Here is a 14530-nt window from a genome sequence, read left to right as displayed (position 1 = left end):
AAGCGGCTCTGTGTGTGCGATTTTTTTATACCAGAGGCGCCATCGGTGGGAAAACGCTCAAGTTTGTAGAGAAAATAGTTTCCACCGTTTTTGAAAGATGACGCCACGGATACATTTAATAAATTATTCTTTATTTTTCATAAATTTATAATTAATACAAGTTTCTACTTCATAACACCACAATATATGTTTTTAATGTATTATTTAAACATCTGTTTTTATATATGTATCCTGGTCAGTTTAGCTGCAAACCTATAATTACTATCTGCAATAAACGTAACGTAAACTTATTTTCCATAAAAGTAGCTTGAATTTGAATAAAATAATGAATGTATAACATAATAAAATGATAAGAGCATGCGTTAATATGCCAAATTTATCATTTTTATGAATAGTTATTTAATACAACAACCTGTGAGCTGGTGGTGCCATCTTTCAGAGGAAAAGCGGAAACTATTTTTACGACAAACTTGGGCGTCTTCCCGCGGATGGCGCTACTGGTACTAAAATCGATAATAGTAGGAATAACAGTAAACATTTTTTAAATAAACTAAAATAAATACTGTTTACTGCACATTTCGATGAATAGAAGATTTGAATACGTCTCATACGAATATATATCGTAATAGTTCTATTATACAAGTACTCTTTAATTTATATAGTAGTATTTAGCTTAGATTATACATTGTTTAATTAACTGCAAACATGTAAATTTTAACATAACAGTTTGTTAAATTTTTGTTAAATTCATCTGTAACACTAGTTTACTTATATTATTATTAATAGATCAAATCCAATGAGAATCAGCTTGATCATCACAGAGTGACGCTATTGTATTGTGTTGCATTTGCACTTGCATTGCATTGCATTGCATTGCATTGCATTGTATTGTATTATATTCATCATGATGACGCTCCAGTGACCACCGTCACGATCTAATAAACACCATCACAGTCCAATGATCACTGTCACGGTCTGACGGTCAGCGTCACGGTCTGACAGCCGCCGTCACAGTCTGACATCCGCCGTCACAGTCTGACGCTCTGCATGAATTACCTAATGCAGCCGCGTACGCTTTCGTAACAATTCCAGTCCGATGTCCCCGAGCTTAACATTAAGAATGCACAAAGGTTTCGTACGCGAGACCTACTCGAAACCACGCGCAAGTGTCACGGCTGCTCGCGTCGCCTAGTTTGAGAACCACTGGCACAAAGGGTTGAAGAACGAGGTAGAGAAAGGCCGAGGGAAATGAACGAAAGAAGACACGCGGGACGAGGAAGATGGAAAACAGTAGCGGTACAGGAACAAGGAAAAACTGCGACACAGTTGGCGGACGGCAGTGTGTCGCACACGAAAGTATGAAGGAGAGAACGGACGTTATTAACACTATGCATCATATACTCGACTCGGATGGGGGCCGTAGCGAGGCTTTTTATTGCCCTGAAGATAAATCACGACGAAAATTCCAGAACTTGACGACTCTCCGCTACAGCGCTTTATTCTGATTAAACTTCAGTACATCTCAACGGCAGGTTGTTCCAGTTTTAAGATCTTCCGGAGTACTTGTTCTGTTTACCTGTTATCGTTCCTTCTTCCGGCTCTTCGAATCATTGAGGGAGCAGGAGATTGTGCCGTTCCCGGAGAACGAAATTATTTTCCAGCAATGTTCAGGACATTTAATGGAACAGAAGAGTCGTCGTTGAACTTATCATCGGAAGCCTTGATATAGAATTGTTATTAATACGATTTTCGCATGAACGAAGAAAATAATCGTACCACAAATGGAAATGAAAATTGTGATATCCATACATAGAGGATATATTTCGAAACGTCAACGTTTAACAAAATTCAAAAAGCGGAGTTGATCAATTTGCGAGCGAGTTGACTCAGTTTCTGATTTGAAGCATCGATCGCATGGCGAGGCGGAGAGACAGTCTTTGAATCTTTGGAAGAGAAAGGGGTTCGATATTATTGACCAGAATGGATTCTTGTCGTGAATTGAACCCTCGAAAGGATATCGGAATATTCTTTTGTATGGGAGAATCGATTAGGAAATAACTTCTGACGTATTTCGAACGATCAATCTCTTTTTATCGTACTCGCAGGCCCTCTTACTTTGGCTCCGATGCATTCGTTTTAAATCTTCTTCCCGCCTTTCAGCTGTTTCGTGTTGCATTTATTTCAGCGTCCCGTTGAATAGAATCGTGCCTGTTTTTATGCACGCCATAGAGAGAGAATCCCCGGTGTCTATAGGTATCCTCAGCGACCGTAAACATAAATCGGTGCTCGTAGAATCGATTGTCCCGTCGGCGCACAATACATTTCTCCCGGTTCAACGGCGTAACATGTTAGCGCCTGCTGGTCCCCGTTCGTGTGCGCGTCTACCAAATTTCATTTCCAATTCCAATGGCCGCCAATCTCCAAATTGATCGAGGTAAGGTGGACGGGACGTCTGGAATCAATGTCTGGCTCCGATGCTGTCGCGTATTTTAGAATTCGATGCAAGCGTTCGCCGAACGTACAGAGACAGAACCAATCTAGACGGTGCACGGACCCGTGTCAAATCTGAATCTTTCGTATCTTCGCGAATAATTCGCGAGCTTCTCGAATTGTGAACTACCGAGGCCACCGGGGCAGATTTGGGAGAATTGTTTGGACGATGGTGATATCATTGGGGTTGGGCTATTCAAAAGATTAAAAGGTGTTTCCAAGCACTTTCAATTTTAACCCTTTTACATCACACGAACAAGCGGATAATTCGTTCCTATCAGCAAAACTTCTCGACTGTACTTAACACTAAACCTACCACGACCAGTCAAACGCTCCAGGAGCTATGGCACAGATTGATGTACATGGTGTCAAAGAGGACCTAATGGAGCACTAAAGGTTAATAATAATAAAAGAAATGGAATCTAATTATTTTTCACCATATGATAAGATTTGCCATATTCGCTGCACAGAGCCACAGAGCTGAACACGAGAGTTCGGGAAAAGTATCGAAATGCAGAGTAATACGCGTTAGTCGCAGCTGCGCATCGTTTGACAGGAATCGTCCGTGAATATCGCGATTCCGTTCGCTGGCAAGCTGAAGCAGATAAGGACGGTACGATTTTCCGGCGGTGTTCACGACGACGTAAATGTAAATTTGGGTAAGTCACTTTGGAAGTTGGTATAACGGGTGTACGGGGGGCACGGCAGCTTACACGACCGATACGTTGCAGCGTAGAACAAAATGGCTCAGTTCTGATATCTAGCGTACGACTCCGTTGGTGCTATCCGCCCAGGAAGTTGGCTAATCTCGCTTTAGACCGTGTCCCACGTTTGCGTCTCCACGGCCACGCTAAAAGTTGCTTAGCCCTTTAACCAGAGTACCAGCACCACCAGATGCAGATTAGCAAATATGTCGGAGATCCCGGTTATTTCGCGATCCACGCTTGTTTCAGCTCCGTTCTTCCGAGCTAATTGAAAACCGCACTATTCCCTGACTGCTTCGCGATTAATACTCGATCGGGGAATCCTCTAAAGGAAACACCGAACAGTTTCAATTATTCGAGCATGAAAAGTGTTAAGCAAACTTTTACTTCGAACCGAGCATTTCTGTGCTCTCTACGGAATGTATACGAACGTAAAGAACAAATGCAAACACCAATGAGTTTCAATTCGTACTTTACAAAGTGAATGGAGAGAATCTTGAAACTCTTTTTGGAAGACCTTCCACGTACAATTCTAAGCAATATAAATTTTTGTCCAAACGTGTATATACATCCGTCCTATACCAGGCGACACGTATGTCTCGACTTCTTCTTCTTGGTCCATATTTTCGCGCAAAGTCAGTCGTACGATATTATTCGTCGCGCAGAGTCAGGACCGTAATTTACTATTGCGACCGTGGCTCACGTCTGAGACGTGAAATTTGAAATATCCCGTGGATGGCCGTGCGTGGCGTCTCGTCGGAACGAAAAGGCCTGTCGGCGTCGTCGTAGCCGAATGTTCTTCGGGGACGGAAGGAAACGAGCGGTCGAGAGATGAATCCAAAGACGCGGAGGAACAGGCCTCGGGGGGCACTTCCAGAATATTTGACAACATGTTTCCCCAGACGCTCGTCTGGGGGAGAGAAAAAGCCCCCGAAATACAGGTGTACGTGTAAGTATACGTGTCACGTTGCCGATGTGTACGTGATTCCCGTCCAGGTGTACGCGTTACGTGCAGGTGCGGGTGTAGCGAATGCTTCTCAGGATTTGCAGAGACAGCTGGCGTGCCGGCGTCGGGGCGGCATTATAAATATCAACGCCGGGACAAGCTTCCGCCATTATCAGCATCGTTTATCGTCGCGGGACCGGTACGGTATAATAGATACGCCGTACGGATAATCCGTGTTAAGGCCGCTGATGCTGGTTAAATCTAGGATTTTCGCGCTACGGGGGAATTTAACTCTTAACACGTTTCGCTGGCTCCTTTAAACGGGAAACGGAAGCGAGCCCCGCTGACGGCGTGTTTCATATTTAAAAGGGGTATGCTCCTATGCTTTGAATTATTGAGCCGTACTTTGTGGACAGTTCCGTGTTCGCGTGCACTTCTACTCGGCGCGTTGAGGTTTTCTGCTTGAAATATGGATCGGGTGTCGTAGAAGGTGGCCCGTGTCCGCTGCCATAACCGAACTGAGCGATACCGCGGTCATAACCAAATCGAGAACGTGGAGTACAATTTTTTGGGGGGACGAGAATCGGTAGTCAGAGTTGCGTGAAAGCGCACGATTTATTGATCTTTGGCTACTCGTTTGTAATAATTTAATTATTTTTTGTATCGCACCAACCAATGTGAAATGAATTCGATTCGAGTAGACGTTTAAGTAGAATAGGACAGCGAACGGTACCTGGTCAGACATTCAAGCAAACCAGGGACAGCCTGCAATCTGTTAACATTAAAACTTTTACGCTGAAATTTTATGATTCAATCTCTCGAAACACTGATAAAACTAAACTAAAACTGAAAGATCCATTGTGATAATAGAGAAGAGACATTATTGAAAACTCGTTGGGAACATTATAAGAGTCACGATTAAACGTGATCCTTTTAATGGAAAATAATACAGGAACGCTATTACATCCAGTGAAATGTTCGAGTATTATCTCGCCGTGAATTTACATCGCTACCAACACTAATGCAACCAACGCACGATAAGAAAGTACTAAGTACCAAGGTCGAAGTAACTTATTCCACGGTCGGACGTGCTCGCTATCTAAAGTACAGTGTAAATTAAAATGTACCACTGCTCCAGGAGAGTTCCTGTCTCGCGGGGGTGATCACCAAATTAATCGAGAACCGTACTTTCTGGTTTGAGACTGTTCTTACTTAAAATATCGGCCGTCTTAAGAAGCTTCCGCTTTTGCCAAATGTTTTAAGAATACAAGAAGCATGTGTTTGAAAGAAAATTTTGTTCTCTTTAAATTTATCATGACCTCTCATTTAATGCTAATACTTTGGAACATCTACAAGTATCGTTAAATCACAATGTAAAATTTGAATCTCGCGTTTCGATTGCATTCCAAGGCGCACGTTGCTGAAAATAACTCATTTTACCACACGATAAACCAGAGGTTCGCCTCAAGGGTCGGCGAAGCCCAGTTTTATACTTTGGAATAGAAACTCCTGGAGTCGTAACTTTCGTGGGGCCTCGACAATTGTACTTAAAAGCAATCGCGCGGCGTATAGATCCGCCTCTGCGTTGTTTTACAACAGATGTTCGACACGTCTCGTATAAGGGGATCGTGAAACCAGTCAGCGTGAGTTGGAGAAGGAAGGGAACAGGAAGCGCACGAGTGGATTTCCGTGCATTGTATATTTTACGCGGTTAGTTTTAGCAGAGGCTGGCTAGGCTGAACCCTGACCTATACCACGTAAGCTCCGGAGTTCGTTTCGTCGAGTATGCTGCCGGCTGAAATATTTACCATTTGCCCGGCTCCATCTACCACCCCTTTTAGCTTCCCGCTTGCTCCCTCTTCTGCACACCCCTGCGATCTTCTTTCCACGCTGCGTGCGCTGCACCTTATTTTTTATCAACACGTTTTTGCTGCGCAACCTCGTGGATTCATTAACGTTTCGATGACCATTTAAATTTTTAATTTAATATCGGTGTACAGGTATATTAAACAGAGAACACAAAGAATCCTTTAGCAGTTAGGTAAATTATTTACAGGAAGTTGATCTGTTACAGTTTCAAAATTTTATCCGTGATACGCAAGAGAGTGAAGTTGGATTGCCTCCTTTCGATTAAATAAAATTAAGAGACTTGAAATAAATTTTTGTTTATAATTTAATATTGCTATGTATATCAGTGTTTGCATTCCATAACAAGGCAATTCCTACGCGATCGATCCAGGTGTCGTTAGATCTACTTATGTAACTGTATCGCATCGCGACAAATTCCACCAGTATCGGATCCACCAATAGCGTCCAGTCGGATCGTCCACGACTGATACCGTCTTTGCGGCCGTGCTCGATATGTCGCAGCGTATCGTCAGACTGACGGACAACCGCAGCATCCGCTTCGCGATCACTAAATGCAAAGCTGATCAATCGTCGAAACGATCGGGCCTCTTGACTTTTCGAACTAATCCGTTTTGCCGTGTAAATTTCGTTTCCGATGCGGTTAAACGTGCGTCAACTGCCGCTTTAAACTTTTCAATCGATGTTTACCATTTCGCGATCACGTTCGACTAACAAGAAACGTCCACGTCCAACTCTGATTTCGATGAGAGTTTGTGAGTTCACCGAGCAACCCGAAATGAAGCACGCATTTTGTGTAGGTACAGTATTTCGGATTAAGTCGAAAATAAACATCGAAAGCCAGTGTGAAAATATTTCCTGTAAATATAATACACGCGACACCGAAACGATAGCTTGTAGGTCTTAGCAGAATTTGAACACAATGTATATAGCACATTTTTGTGTATTAGGAATGATTTAGTCTCAAATTAGCATGGTAGCGTATTTTACGAGCACCTAATTTCTATCAGAATGTTTTTTAACTTAGCAATTTTGCGTTTCGTCACGCTTAATGTAATTATAAGACTTCCTTCAATTTTTAATTATTTGAAACAAAATTCAGATTAGATTATTATTATTTTTCACCATAATTTATGATATTCCACCCACACTGCCTTCTCGATAAAATATTTAATTTCGGTCGTAAGTAAAAATTCAGTTAAAATGAAATTACGCTTACACTGGCACGGGCGATACGTGCAATTCGCATATTGCACATTCGCGTTGGTAATCCCCCGGCTGATGTATGACGAACATAAAACAGAGGAGCGAAAGGCAGAGGAGTCGCAATAAAAAGTGTAAGCCAAATTGATGTAACGGAGCAGCCGATGGATTAAAAAGTATCGATAGGGAGAATTGATAACCCTCGAGAAATAAGAACACGTACACAGCAATAATCGAGCTCTTAGGTGTGATTTAAAATATTAACGTTAAAAGTCTCTACTCGTTACGTATGAAATAAGAGAGAAAAAAAAATAAGAACGCTGGGTAAAAAACAGCAGCGGAATAATCCAGAGAATATTAAAAATCCTTTGTGAAAATAATTCTACAAACTTTATCCGCAATGTTTTCCATTAAGTTAAGCACTTCGTGAAAACTACTCTTTTCTTTTAGCTTCTTGTCCGAGCTTTTCGCGATGGTACAACGCCATGGAAAAATACGGAATTTTCGTACTTGCCCGACAATGTTTTACTCTACGAAAATGCATGCGCGAGGTAACGCAAAAAAAAAAAATGAATCCAAACTACGTTTGGACGTAGTTCGACGTTTTGAACGTTGAAAATAAAACGATTAATTTAAAATAACAGCACGAATATTTGCATCAATATAGGCGTGTATTTTAGTTATGCGACAGTTACGAAGTTGGAATTCACAATTTCAATTGAATTTAATACAAACGTTCAGTGGTAAGGTTTAAATATTCCTCTGGATTGGAAGATGGAAAAGTTTCTTTAGTAATAAAGACCAATGAAACAAGAAAACTTTTCATTTGATCTGAATTTAAATAACATTCTGACGTTTCGACCGTATCTGTTATACGATGAATAAATTATGATTTTTTTAAAAGAATTTCCAAAACAGTTTTACAGTATTATTTGTAATTCAAGATACGTTTTGCTTTAATTTCGGCCACGTTAAAATTTCCTGATCTCCTTCAATGATATAAACCATAGGTCAAAGTTAAAATAAGTTCCGAGTTTCCCAATTTGTAAATAAATACAAGAATTGTCCACGTCGCTCCAGGACTGGGTTACCTTCATCAAACACGGACACGCGGATCGTTTACCCATCATGGCTCGGTGTCGAGCAGTCTGGGCCGAGATTGACGCGGTTCCATTGTGCCGTCAGGGTGCGCCGTTATTTTTTACCCTGTCCTTCCCTTTATCGCGAGCTCTTAATTTATCGAGGGCATTGACGTGGGAGCCGGAGGAGTGTAAAATCACTCAAAATGATGCGATGCTATTACCTGAGGGGCCGCGCCGGGTCGAAGAGCGGCTGTTGCAAAAGCGCGACGCATACACAGCGTTATCCACGGAATAGTCGACCTGGAGCAACCAGTCACCGTTGTCGTCAATTCCTTGAGCGACGACGAAGGACAAGGGTTGCCAACCCCATCCGTGTAATCTAATGCGACAGCGAGATGAATAATTAGCGTCGAAGGGACGCAGAAAGCAAATATCGGAACCGTTTCACGCTTGCCTCTCGTTCAATTCATTCTGTTCGTTCTATTAACCAATTAGCTGTTCATTTTGATATCAAAAACAGTTAAATTTTCATTTCAGTTACTTGGAGTATAGAAATTATCAATATCGTCAGGGTACAGTTTGAGAAACAGCATCCTTGTTAAGAACGCTATTTTGAATAAAATTAAGCTATTGGAAGAAATAAAAATATTTGTGTGCTCCATAAATTACGTATATCGATGGAAGCAGAAACTTATCGAACACGTAGTTTCATCTCGATTAATTTGTAAGGAATTATGAATATTTTAAGCTTGCAACTCGGGGTAACTCGTTGAACGATATCCCACGGATATTAATAAGCAAACATGTTCGTTAGTTCTGTGGGTGAATTAATGAAACGCTTGTGTAAATTTTCGCGTGAAATTTTGCGACAGGGAACTCGAAATACGAAGTTTGCAAATGTAGAGTAACTAATTTAATTACTCTTTATGCAACTTTTAGTTGCTGAAAGGTATTCTGAAAAGGATGTAATAGCAATGATTAAATAGCAAGCAATATCGATTGTCTTCTTCGGGTTACTATGTAAACTGCAACTTATTTCTTTCTAAATATGAATGTATACATATTTTTAATAAATATTCTGGTTGTAATTCCTCGCAAAGTAAGTAGATCGTTTCTCTTTATTATTCTGTCTTCATTTGTAGCAGTTCTTACAATTTGCGCGGACAAAAAACGAAGGACTCGCTTGCACGGAAGAAAATTCATAACGAACACTGTCTGTAATTAAACTCTCTTATGTTCCCAGCGTCTAAAACTTCACTTAAAAGACGAGCGTCTGAAAGTTCCATTTCATCTCCCAGGCATTGTGTATTTTTCTTTTTTAATGAAACAGGCTCGCGTTATAAAACGCAACGTTCCTACTTTCTTCAGCATTTCCATCTCTTCCGGTTGCCGTTTTGACGGAAACCATTATAATTCGCTCCAACTTTCAGGTAGAGCATCGTAGTCTCAGTTTTTATTAAGTCACCATTGCTTGTAAATCACGCGATAAAAGGGACCAAGATAGTAACTTGTAAAAAAGTTCTCTTCAAGTGTCGCTTATAATACGTTTGATAGAGCCTTGATCCGGATGAAAACGAATGAAAAGAAAAAAAAAAGGGAAGTTACTTCTTTATCCATCTTACATTTTTTTAAACAATAATTCACCATATTTCTTATTACAAGATTTCTCGAACCTGAAGAGGACCATCAACAAATTCATCGAAACGTTCCAAAAATGTCCATAAAAGGCAAATGTGCATTTCTTTCTTACAAGTGCAATCCTGAACTCTCCATATTAGTACATTCGTAAAATTGAAAAACATTTCCAATCGAAAAACGCGTTTTTTAGTTTGGCGCCACTCGAATCGCTACACTCGTAACTTCGACGGGGCGATGCAAAGCGTATAATACCTACTCGCGGCGACTATTGGTTTCCTTTTTGTATATATAAAAACATTTGGAAATGAATTCGAAAAAAATTAGGTTCATCCGTGCTCGATGAAGAATTCAGGTTACGTTTGTATAAGGGGGCTACGTTAAAATCGCGTCCCAGTGACACAGAATTAACGGCAACAACACCGATATTTCTCGCAACTCGAACACAGGTATAATAAATTCCGCATTTCGCGTCGAGTGGTCTCTGAAGAGAGATACGAGCGATCCACTGGATTTGTTTGCGTTCCCAGTCGATAGGTTGTCGAGCATTGCATAGTCTAGCCCGCGGAAGTGTATGTGGATAATATTTTCGTCGAATGGACACTTTCCTAGCAGCGAAACAAATATTCTCGCGAGAAAACAGGTGAAATTCGTGTTCAGTAAGAAGTTAATCGTTTGTACTCGAAGTACTCCTCACCGACAAAGCTTGGCATTGTACTCGAAGCCCCTGGGGCATACTAATAATACACTGTACCGAAGATTAAAATGTTTTAATTCAGAGTTATTGCAGATTTCAATTGAATGCGATTCTATGTTTCATTGATTTAATGCTTATGTTATATTTAATGTTTGTAGAGAAAACCAAGAAAGTTCGAGTGCAAACTTAGGGTTAAAGTTAAGACTTGTTGTTACATCTACGATTGTTCTTAAGGAATTGTTATCGTTCAATTTTGAACAAAACTAGGCAAACCCTATAAGAATGAAAGATGAAAGTGTGCATAAATTTTGTATTAGACATCGGTGGCCAATAATGCTGTTTATCTTGGTGCCTTTTTCTGCTTGAAATTTCATTTTCTTTACAACAAAAGTTACTACCCGGCAAATACCCAATAAAAATGGCAATGTCACGCAGGAGGTGACGTATGTACGTTTGTTAAGAAAGTGGGTCGAGAGAGGCGAGCCAAGATAAAACGCGAAGGGTGCAGACGCGATGCAATTGTGCATCGAAGGGCAGGTGAACTTCAGTCGATGGTGGCATTGCCTCGACGATAAATTTTGTTGACATTCCGACGTAACGAATGGGTCGTTGATCATTCCCATTCGCTCTATAGTGACCCAGAATCGAGCGAGGGCTGCTCACTTATTAAATACTTTCGAGGCTCTGAGTTTAAATTACGCGGTGGCTCCGCGATTAATAAGCTCTGACTTCGAGTCGAGTTATTCGCATATTAAAGCTACGAAGTTTATGAAAAATTCACCTCTGGTCGAGCCCGATTTCTTTTTTTCGATATTTCTCTTCTAGGTGTCGAAATAATATTCGCTGTAACCTTAAAAATATCCATACTTCGAAATTAAAACTTTCAATTCCAATAGCCGTAATTGTACATCTAGATCAGGTTTGAATAAAATAAACGTAGATTTGTACGAGTCGAGGGTACATTGAAATCGAGTGCGCCCAAAGGCATTCGTACATTGGCAAATTTGTGGCAGTCGTTTTTGGATTCTACGATCCCAGCGATCCGGGAAACAAATTCTACGAGTCTGGGTCAACATCTATGGATTCCGCATGCATCTACGTATACAGATACGTACCAAAGTTATTTGGTTTCGTTTCTATGAATCCGAAATATTTCGCATCATTCCACGCGATTCGAAGTCAACCGAAAATAAGGATCTAAATAATAACGCAAACAAGAATAAAATGAAATGTTTCACGAATTCGCGTCTTGTTCAAAAGCAACTAGTCGTTAAATTTGAACACTCGTGAAAGCGAATCCTCCGGCGTGGATACGCATGTTTCCATTTTGTCAAAAGTAAACTGGTATTCGCGACACAAGCTGCAAACTTTTCAGTGCGAGCACGTAGCGCGCGCTGTCGCATTAAAATCGACCCCTTTCAAGGGTTTAAAGTGTCTCCTCTAACAAAATGTTGCAGCCACGTAACCGCGTTCCAATGGTTACCGCGAAAACAGGTTGCAACATTTTATGTAAACTCACCCCCTTCTCCGCGAGGGCATTAAAAAGTATGTTGCTGGGACAGAAAGTGGTACGGTTACTCTGTGCGAATGTATGTCACGTGAAACGTGTACGTATTCATTTTTTAAATCTAGCGTGTATCGTACAGCATAGGTGAATTTATTTTTAAAAATAATTCACGGTGAGTAGCTTCGGAGCATTCGCGTATTATTTCTCCCTTTATCGTTTTCGGTTATAATGTGGTCCGTGGTGTGCTTCGTGGTTACATATTATTTTCCTGTATAATATCATGCAAAATGGTCGTTCTGCGATATGGTTTGTCTATAATATTTTTATTCATGCTGAGGGTGATCAGTGAAAACGATAAGAAACGTAAAATATCTGCCGGTCGCGAATGTATTAATCTTATGTAGGTCCCACTCATGGCTTGATCATTTTTGCGAGGTTTCTTTAAACGTCTCTTCCTTGTACGTCTAATAACTTTCAAAGTAGTGTGCAAATTAGTGCGCAACGCAGAAATCCTTGTATTTTATTTTATCTTCCAAAAAGAATCTATTTCTTCGTTACCTATACATATTCACCAATTAATTAATATTCAAGTTAAACAATAAATAACCATATCCATCGAATAACTCCCTAAATGAAAATGTCACGGTAAAGTCCTACAAGTATTCCTTGGTTAATTTTGCAGGGGTTGTTTCTATCGTGTCCTTAATTGGTCACATTATGCGATGGAAGGTTAACGCGCGTGCACACCCACGGAAAGTTGCCATTGTATTACACACCACGAGTTCAAAACGCGTCTTTAGGGATTGTATGCATTATTAACGACGCGAAAGCGTGGCTCGCGTTTTCTTTTACGGCCAACTTAGCTCCGCCTTATATCCAATGGGAATAATCGTAATGCGAAAAATAGAGCCCAAGGGGGCACCGTAACCGTTTCCCGCTGGAAAACGATGTTATCGATTGTTTGCGGCTCGTTCGGGTTTTTCTGCGAGTTTAAAGCGCTCGTTCAGGCCGCGCTGGATCGCGTATCGAATTGGCGCATTATGCTCCAGTCGAATGGCTAAATTGCACTTACAGCAGCGCGAACCGATTCGCACTACTTGAAATAATAATTGCCACGCGACCGCGAGAGGTTCCGCTTTGAAAGGGAAATTCACGTGGTGCTCTCTTCAACTTTGACGATCGGTGGTTAGTACAGCAGATGAGAAATAATTTTGGCAATAAACTTGATAAGATTCGTACAATTGAACGAAACACAGATAAATAAAGAATGAAATGTATGTACTGAGATTGTAATTAATACACTGACTTCCGAATAAAAATTTCAGATAACATGTAATTCTTAGTGTGCGAAACCAGAGAGACCTTTTAAATTGTAGTATTCGCAGGTACGACTGAGACTGCAACGCAGCCATCGATATCTCGGGCGTGTTTTGTAATACAATGTTCTATCGATTATCTCTCTGTTTGTAATACGCGATGCAACGTGCGCGCGGTTTGCAATATAATATCTCGTTACTATGTTACGTACACGTAGTTGCATTAAGCGAGCTGTTGGCGGTAGGATAATTCGCTGATCGTTAGTGTGTACGCGATACGATTATACCTAGTTGTACTATAAATATCGCTGTTGAAATAAGATGGCTTCGCGAAGAACGTTTATTTAGTAGAATGGGTAACTGGGGCAATTGAATTAGGATGCTAGTTTATTCAGTTCTTTTTTAAATTTCATTATTCAATTTTGGGTTCACGTTAATTTTATGGATTTAATTATAGCCATAGATTTGTTTAAATTTGCATGAGATTATATTCCTCTTCACAGATTTCTAAAATATTATAAATTGTCTAAGGAGTTTATACTAACAGTATAAATAACAGAAAAGAACATAAAGTGAAATCTTAATTTTTATCTTTTTCTTTGTAGTTTTGTTTTGCTCTTTCCATTTTCAGTTAATTGTATGCCTCAGCGCGCCTTGGATCTGTCTGACCATTGATGTACTCTTTCTACTGAATATTATAGAATATCTAGGAAACTGACACATTGACAGAATTTTTATTAAACATAATTTGTTCCGAAAACTTGATTCTATCGCTCGTAGTGTAGCAAACCCGACAATGATTATTTCTATCGACATCACTGCTCTTCCTGAATCGGTCTGACCATATACAGACCTTTTCTACTAGCAGCCGAGATAGTCTACGAATATAACCGTATGAACCAGATCAATGCATATCCTGTTACAAGCTACATATTTAAACAATACCTTTTCGTTATTCCACCATTTACAGGACGAAACATAATGAGGTACATTCAAAGAGAAATAATCACTGCATCTAGGCCAAGGCACGAAAGGATTAACCAAAGAATCTCATCCGTTGTATTCGCGTAACGATGGTAACGTT

The 14530-nt window shown here is 40.4% G+C and overlaps 1 protein-coding gene across 1 annotated transcript in view; it reads right to left on the bottom strand.

Annotated features, from left to right (window-relative positions):
• Positions 1-14530, bottom strand: part of LOC128885395 (serine/threonine-protein kinase tricornered) — a 249157-nt gene that overhangs the window by 113229 nt on the left and 121398 nt on the right. The gene's annotated exons all lie outside the window — the stretch shown is intronic.

This window comes from Hylaeus anthracinus, unplaced genomic scaffold (genome assembly GCF_026225885.1).
Source record: "Hylaeus anthracinus isolate JK02 unplaced genomic scaffold, UHH_iyHylAnth1.0_haploid 11981, whole genome shotgun sequence".
NCBI classification, from domain to species: domain Eukaryota; kingdom Metazoa; phylum Arthropoda; class Insecta; order Hymenoptera; family Colletidae; genus Hylaeus; species Hylaeus anthracinus.
Note: the sequence above shows the minus strand (reverse complement) of the source record. Positions and strands in the feature narration are given on the sequence as shown.